This window comes from Balaenoptera musculus, chromosome 3, assembly GCF_009873245.2.
Source record: "Balaenoptera musculus isolate JJ_BM4_2016_0621 chromosome 3, mBalMus1.pri.v3, whole genome shotgun sequence".
Classification (NCBI taxonomy): Eukaryota; Metazoa; Chordata; class Mammalia; order Artiodactyla; family Balaenopteridae; genus Balaenoptera; species Balaenoptera musculus.
Genome location: NC_045787.1, coordinates 131,161,827 through 131,169,660, shown reverse-complemented (window position 1 = coordinate 131,169,660; position 7,834 = coordinate 131,161,827). Strand labels below are relative to the sequence as shown.

Genomic DNA, 7,834 nt, shown 5'->3' with positions numbered 1-7,834 from the left:
CCAGTTTGGACCCTGCCATTTGACCCTGAGGATGTTTTGACTCATGTTTGTGAATACACTATTATCATTATAACAACGTAGATGACTTTTTTAATTGAGAAAAAAAATTTGTAAGAACTATATCAAGCCAATTTAATTTGTTGACCAATATTCTATCCAAAATTATAAAGTAGTTATTTTTTCTGATTTCATTTTTATTTTGTTAAAATTATTTTCATCATGATCAAGCCTTTCCAAGTAAACGTCATGGGGGGTTTTATTAAACAGTTTGACCATAGCAAGCATTAACTCTGAGTTTTCCTTTGATTCAAATATTTCTATCAAGCACAATTTTCCAAGGTCAAAATTTTACAGATCTAAATGTTATCATATGCCCCACAGTCTTGGTCAGTTTTACTTTCTGATAACTATCCCTATCAATAATATTCTTTATTTATAAGATAAATGCTCAAATGTTTGCTTTTACATACTAGCTGATTCATGAGAAAATTGCAAGCTATTACCCTCAGACTTTCCAGGATTTCTCTTTTGTCAGGAATTAATATATTAGATCACTTATCTAGCAGTTCTGTCTACTTCTGATCCCATTATGCTTTTGCAGTCGGTGATTTGTGAAGCAAAGAAAAATGTTAGGGTAAAAATGGGAAGGTCACTACATTCTTTTTGAGAAATGCATGGTATACTACTATAATTAGTAATAAATTTTCTTAATCTCAATGAAGGGAAGAAAGAAAACTTATTTAATAGTCTGGAGATTTTTTCACCAGTGAGAAAGCTCAAATGCCAGTTTATTTGGCTCAAACAGTCAACTGGCAACATAAAGTAGCAATGAGACATCTCAAACCTCAGACATGTGTAACCATTTTCATGTTTCTGTAAGAAAACACATGATGAACAGGATTAATTGTGTTTAACGTAGTCAGCTTCCCAAAAAACCAGTAAATCCACTCTCCCTAATTTAGCAATTGGGAATCAAATTATCTTAGACTTCTTCATATCCATCACCAACACTGTACGTTGGTTTCATTTTAAAACTTTTTTGTCTCTCCTACAAAGACTAAGAGTAGAGCACAGCTATTTGGAGCAGGAGCTGTAGAATCAGACTGACACATCTTTTTAAATTTGGGCTTCCCTGGTGGTGCAGTGGTTGGGAGTCTGCCTGCTGGTGCAGGGGACACGGGTTTGAGTCCTGGTTTGGGAGGATCCCACATGCCGCGGAGCAACTAGGCCCGTGAGCTACAATTGCTGAGCCTGCGCATCTGGAGCCTGTGCTCCTCAACAGGGGAGGCCACGATGGTGAGAGGCCCCCGCTTGCCGCAACTAGGGAGGTCCCTCGCACAGAAACGAAGACCCAACACAGCCAAAAATAAATAAACAAATAAATAAAAAATTAAAAACAAACAAAGTAAAACTATTCCCTTTAAAAAAAAAAAAAAAAAGAATTCCCAATTCTAACAAGGGATAGGACTGAGCCTGGAATTCAGAGGCTGTTGCAAAGCTATTGTATAATACTTATTTGCCTTCTGTGGTAAAGTGTAACGTGTTATCAGCCAAGGTCAAAAAGACTTGGGTTCCAGTCCTCCTCTGCTGCCCTGCCACTGTAGTTATCTAGCTGCTTGCTTCTCCCCATTTGTCTAATCCATTGAATGATGATGATGATGATGAAACCAAGGTCCCCCTAAAACTGAGTTCCTCTGCTGAGTTTATGAATAACGTCTCTATCCTAAACTTTACTCCCTTTCTTTTCTTGAACCTGTTCCCCTCAAGATTGAGGAGTATCAAAGAAAAGGGGGGGACTGAAACATATACAAGCCCCTGTGTCCCTGTCCTTTGAAGTAAAAGGCTTTTGCTATAGTTTCCCAGGCCTCCCTTTGGTCTCTAAAGGCTGGATCAAGAGTTAATGATTAGGAAATGTGAGGATGTAGAAACTAAGAATACTTGTTGGGCTGGGAAACTGGTAACAATTTAGACCATAAACCAGCTGCAGAGCAGAATTACCGAACTCCCAGTTCCCTGAAAGATATAAAGGCCTGATGCACATTCCTAAGTTGTTTTCACAGGAAGCAGACCTCCACCAGATGAAAACTGCTGACTACAAAACATAGATCCTAGACTGGTTGAAACCAGAAGGGTGATGATGCTTGAACCTTCACATTGATGCCAACCCATCCAAGAATTGTGCACGACGTGATCACACACCCTGCAGCCTGCTCCCTCACCTTGCCTTTAAAACCCCTTCCCTGAAAGCCCTCAGGGAGTTTGCGTCTTTTGAGCATGAGATGCCCATTCTCCTTGCTTGATGCCCTGCAGTAAACGCTGTACTTTCCTTCACCACAACCCGGTGTCAGTAGATTGGCTTTATTGCACACGGGTGAGAGGACCCAAGTTTGGTTTGGTAAAGGTGACTGCGTATGTTGGAATAAGTACTCTTCAGTTCTAGTATTCTCTATTTTCTTCATTACAGCTTCAATTTCACATGAAGAATTTGTTTATTCATTCACTTACCAGACATTTACCTGATGTCTACTATATCCCAGGCACTGTTCTTGGTGGGGGGGAACCATAACAAACAAAACTGAAAAAATTCCCTGCTTTGTGGAGCTAAGATTCTAGAAGGCTTAGGCTGCTCTTTGTGCTTGGTTAAAATGCCCAAACTGTTGGGGTTTCCAAACGTTATTCTCTGCATCTGTGGTGACATTTTAATGCTTCCCAGGTGACACTTGCTGTGCTAAGTACTTTTTATGCATTATCTAGTAAATTTCACAGCAACTCTGAGATGGGCATCTTTGGTTTGCTCATTTTTCCAAAGAGGAAAATGCTTAAAATGGTGAATAATTTGTTCAAGGTCTCAGGATCTAGGAAGTGATAACATTAGAATTTGAAACCGGAGGCATCTTATTCCAGAGACTTTGATAATAATGATAGCTATACTCCAAGACCCTTATGAAAACTTAGTAGATATTCCCTCCCAGCAAATTCAATGTCTATATTTTCCAGAGAAATTGCTTATACTAATAGACAATTTAATTCCCCTACAGGTAATGTGTATTTTCTCTCTGGTAGTTTTGAATATGCTCTCCTCTTTCCCTGATGTTCTAAAGTTTCACTACAAATTGCTGAAAAGGATTTATTTTTAGTCTCACCTCTTTAGGATTTGAAGTTCACTTTTTTTTAATAGATATAACTTTATTCATACTAAATTATAAAAACATACATATTCATGCTCTGTGTATTTCTGGATAACCTATTGTTTTCTGTTTTTTTTAAATTTTTGAATTTTATTTTATTTATTTTTTTATACAGCAGGTTCTTATTAGTTACCCATTTTATACATATTAGTGTATATATGTCAATCCCAAAGTGAAGTTCACTTTTAATCTTAGGATGTTTGACTTTACTTCTGGAAAGTTCTTTGTTATTATCTCTTCAATGTTACTTTTCCAAATTTACCTCAATTTTCTTCTTCACTAACTCATACATATATTGGAGTCTCCAAGCTCCTCTACACTTCTTACTTGTTCTTTCTCTTTTTTCTTTCATTAAAAAAAATCTTTCTAAGTAGAATTATAGGACAATTCACTAGGAATTTCACTAGGTTTGCTTGATCAGAAATCCTACGTTAAAACTGATCATCATTCACTGAAATTCATTTTTCATAGAAGCTGCTGGTTTCAATGATGATCCATTTATTTTCCAGATCGTGGCTAATACAATAACCTACTGGATGGATGAAACATAAAGTCCTCCATCAGACTGAAGAGTAACTTGCCAAGGTCTTCAGTTTGGAAAGGCATTCCAGAAGACAAGTGCTTATGATAAGATTATTCATCAAAATACACTAGGGTCTGGCTCCAGATCCTACCATGCTGCTGAGCTCATAACTGCTGACTCTTTTCTTCAAGATCAGTCCAGGAGAGATTATTGAAAGAAAGCACAGAAAATTGTGAAAATCCCTAGAATGAAAGGAGGCTACTTTTCAATGGTGTATATGGGATGAGGGCTTAACCTGGGGCAAGAAGAACTCAGTTTGGATGTAGAAGGATAACAGAGTAAAGAAATGGTTGGAGCTCAGTTCTTGATTTTTCCCTACCATTGCTTTAGAACAAAGAGTATCTATCCTTACACCTACCATGACTCAGATCTCTAGTATAGATGTGCCCAGAGACAAAATCAGGGAAGTGGGACAAACTGAAATAAATTATTAGAAATAGGTCAAAATATGCCAATATTTTCAATAGATAGAAGTAGACTAAATTCTTCCATTAAAAGAAAAATATTAACAGATAAAAAAAGAAAAACAAAATTTAGGTATATGCTGTCAGAAGTTTCACAGTTGTAAAGAGCTGAAAACTGAGGATGGGTTGAAACTAACTGGGGCAGTTATTTCCTCACTCCTTTCCCTCTAAGCCTCTATGGCTGGTTAATTTCAATATAAGCATCTCTTCTAAACTGTGCTTGTTCCCAGACTGAGGTGCTGAGAGAAGGGATTTTTCATGGATTGAGAAGTAATTTTAAGTTTTCTGGTTCCTGGATATCTCCAATTTGGGCAGTATCCACCTCTAACCCTCAAAGGTGGATAAGGCAGACCTAGCCGTGGTATGAAAAACATAACTGTTGAATTAAGATTGGAGTACATAGAATAAATAGTAGGACAGACATAGCTAAGAAACAAATTCAAAAACTGGAAGAACAAGAATAGAAATTCTTCAGAAGAAGAGAAAATTATGAGAAAATATAAAATATAAAAGCAAAGTTAAGTGATATGGAGGACAGAAGTAGAAATACTAATATAGGGATAATTATGGCCCCCTAAAGAAAAATAATGAAAGATAGGAATTTGGGGGGGGGGCGTAAAATAAAGTTCCTCAATTAAAAAGACTGTAAAACAAATTAAAACACAATAAAAGCAAACTCAGAGATGGTCCAAGATACTGGAATTATCAAACAAGAATTTAAATTATGTTAAAATTGCCAAAATACCTAGCAAAAAAGATGAACAACATCTAAATAGAAGAAAAATATAAATACAGAAAAGTAAACTATAAAAGAGAACCAGCTAGAAATTTTAGAAATTAAAAAAAAAAATCAGAAATGAGAAATTCATTAAATTTGGAATAATGGCAGACTGGCCATAGCAGGTGAAAAGATCAGTGAATCAGATGACAGGTGAACAGAAATTATCCAAATTTAAACAAATAAAAATAGAGTAAAAAAAAATTTTTAAGAATATAATTACCAAAACCTGTGAGGCAATATCAAAAGCTGAAATCTACACATAATTATATTTTCAGAAGAGGAGAGAGAAAATGGGCAAAAGAAACATTTAAAGAAAAGATGACCAAGAATTTTTCAAAACTGATGAAAGATATCAACCCACAGATCCACAAATCTCAGTGAACCCCAGACAGGCTAAATAGAGAAAAAACCACACCTAAGCCTATTAGCAGTCAAAATGTTAAAAAAACAAACATATGAAAAACATTCAAAAAGAAGCCAAAAGAGGAGGCACATTTGGGAGCACTATACTAAAAGGAAAACAAGAAGACATGAAACAGTATCTGTAAGTAAAATGTTGAGAGATGGGAAAAAAAGTGGGATTGTCAACCTACAACTCCATATGCTATAAAAATTAACTTTAAACAATAAAGAAAAATAAAGACATGCTCAGACAAAAGGTGAAAAATGATCTTCAGCACTCTCACTACAAAAAATGCAGAAAGATGTTTTTCAGGTTGAAAATAATTAATACCAGAAGGAACCTCAGACCTCTGGAAAGAAATGAAGAGTAACAGAAAATATGAATACCTAGGTTAAATGTAAAATGCGTAATTCTTATTTACGTTTGTATATTTATATATTTTATTGAATTTGTTTAAAATACTATCAATTGTTTAAAGCAAAACTATTGGGTTGACCAAAAAGTTTATTCAGGTTTTTCAAAACATCTTATGGAAAAACCCAAACACATTTTTTGGCCAACCTAATAGCATTTATTTATTTATTTATTGGCATATGTACTGATAAAATAGAAGATAATAAGAGCACAAAAGGCAAGAGGAAACAAATGGATTTATGCTATGTTATAAAATTTTAACACTGGTTTTGAAGTCACACACTTAAGAGCTGACTGTGATAACTTAAAGATGAATATTATAAGCTCTAGAGAAACTACTAAAACAAATATTAAAAATCAATACAGTGCTTGCTTTGGCAGCACATATACTAAAATTGGAAAGATACAGAGAAGATTAGCATGGCCCCTGTGTAAGGATGACATGCAAATTCGTGAAGTGCTCCATATTCTTACTATTTACAATACTACTTTTACTATTTGCAATAGCCAAGACATGGAAACAACCTAAAACAGAGGAATGGATAAAGAAGATGTGGTACATATATACAATGGAATATTACTCAGCCATAAAACGGAACGAAATTGGGTCATTTGCAGAGATGTAGATGGACCTAGAGACTGTCATACAGAGTGAAGTAAGTCATAAAGAGAAAAACAAATATCGTATATTAACGCATATATGTGGAATCTAGGAAAATGGTATAGAAGATCTTATTTGCAAAGCAGAAACAGACCTAGAGAACAAACGTATGGATACCAAGGGGGAAAGCGGGGGAGTAGGATGAATTGGGAGATTGGGACTGACACATATACACTACTGATACTATGTATAAAATAGATAACTAATGAGAACCTCCTGTATAGCAGAGGGAACTCTACTCAGTGCTCTGTGGTGACCTAAACGGGAAGGAAATCCAAAAAAGGGGGATATATATATATGTATAGCTGATTCACTTTGTTGTACAGCAGAAACTAACAACATTGTAAAGCAAGTATACTCCAATAAAAATTAATTTTAAAAAATCAATATAGAAGAAAAAATAAAATACTATATATATCACTAAAAAAAGTCATAAAAACAATGGAAAGATAATAACAAGAAAGAAAAAAATTAAAGGAATAATATTAAAAGATATAATGTTTAAATCCAACTTATCAATGATTAGATTAAATGAAAATAATTAAAACACTCCATGGCCATATCATCAAAAAGTCTACAAACAATTAATGCTGGCGAGGGTGTGGAGAAAAGGGAACCCTCCTACACTGCTGGTGGGAATGTAAATTGGTACAACCACTAAGGAGAACAGTATGGTAGTTCCTTAAAAAGCTAAAAATAGAACTACCATATGACCCAGCAATCCCACTCCTGTGCATATATCTGGAGAAAACTATAATTTGAAAAGATACATGCACCCCAATGTTCACTGCAGCACTATTTACAATAGCTAAGACATGGAAGCAACCTAAATGTCCATTAGCAGAGGAATGGATAAAGAAGATGTGGTACATATATGTGATGGAATATTACTCAGCCATAAAAAGGAATGAAATAATTCAATTTGCAGCAACATGGATGGACCTGGAGATTATCACAGTAAGTGAAGTAAGTCAGACAGAGACAAATATCATATGATATCACTCATATGTGGAATCTAATTTTAAAAATGATACAAATGAACTTATTTACACAACAGAAACCAACTTACAGATACCAAAAACAAACTTATAGTTACCAAAGGGGAAACTTGGGGGGGAGGGATAAATCATGAGCTTGGGATTAACATACACACACTACTATATATAAGATAGATAACCAACAATGATGTACTGTATAGCACAGGGAACTCTACTCAATATTCTGTGATACCCTATATGAGAAGAGAATCTGAAAAAGAATGAATATATGTATATGTATAACTGAATCACTTTGCTGTACACCTGAAACTAACACAACATTGTAATTCAACTATAGTCCAA

At 35.0% G+C, this 7,834-nt stretch overlaps 1 non-coding gene across 1 annotated transcript; it reads left to right on the top strand.

The window, feature by feature from the left end:
- The first annotated feature begins 6,198 nt into the window (after positions 1–6,198).
- Positions 6,199–6,305, top strand: LOC118893769. Its single transcript, XR_005019609.1, has one exon. It is a non-coding gene; the product is annotated as a U6 spliceosomal RNA (small nuclear RNA).
- The last annotated feature ends 1,529 nt before the right edge of the window (positions 6,306–7,834 follow it).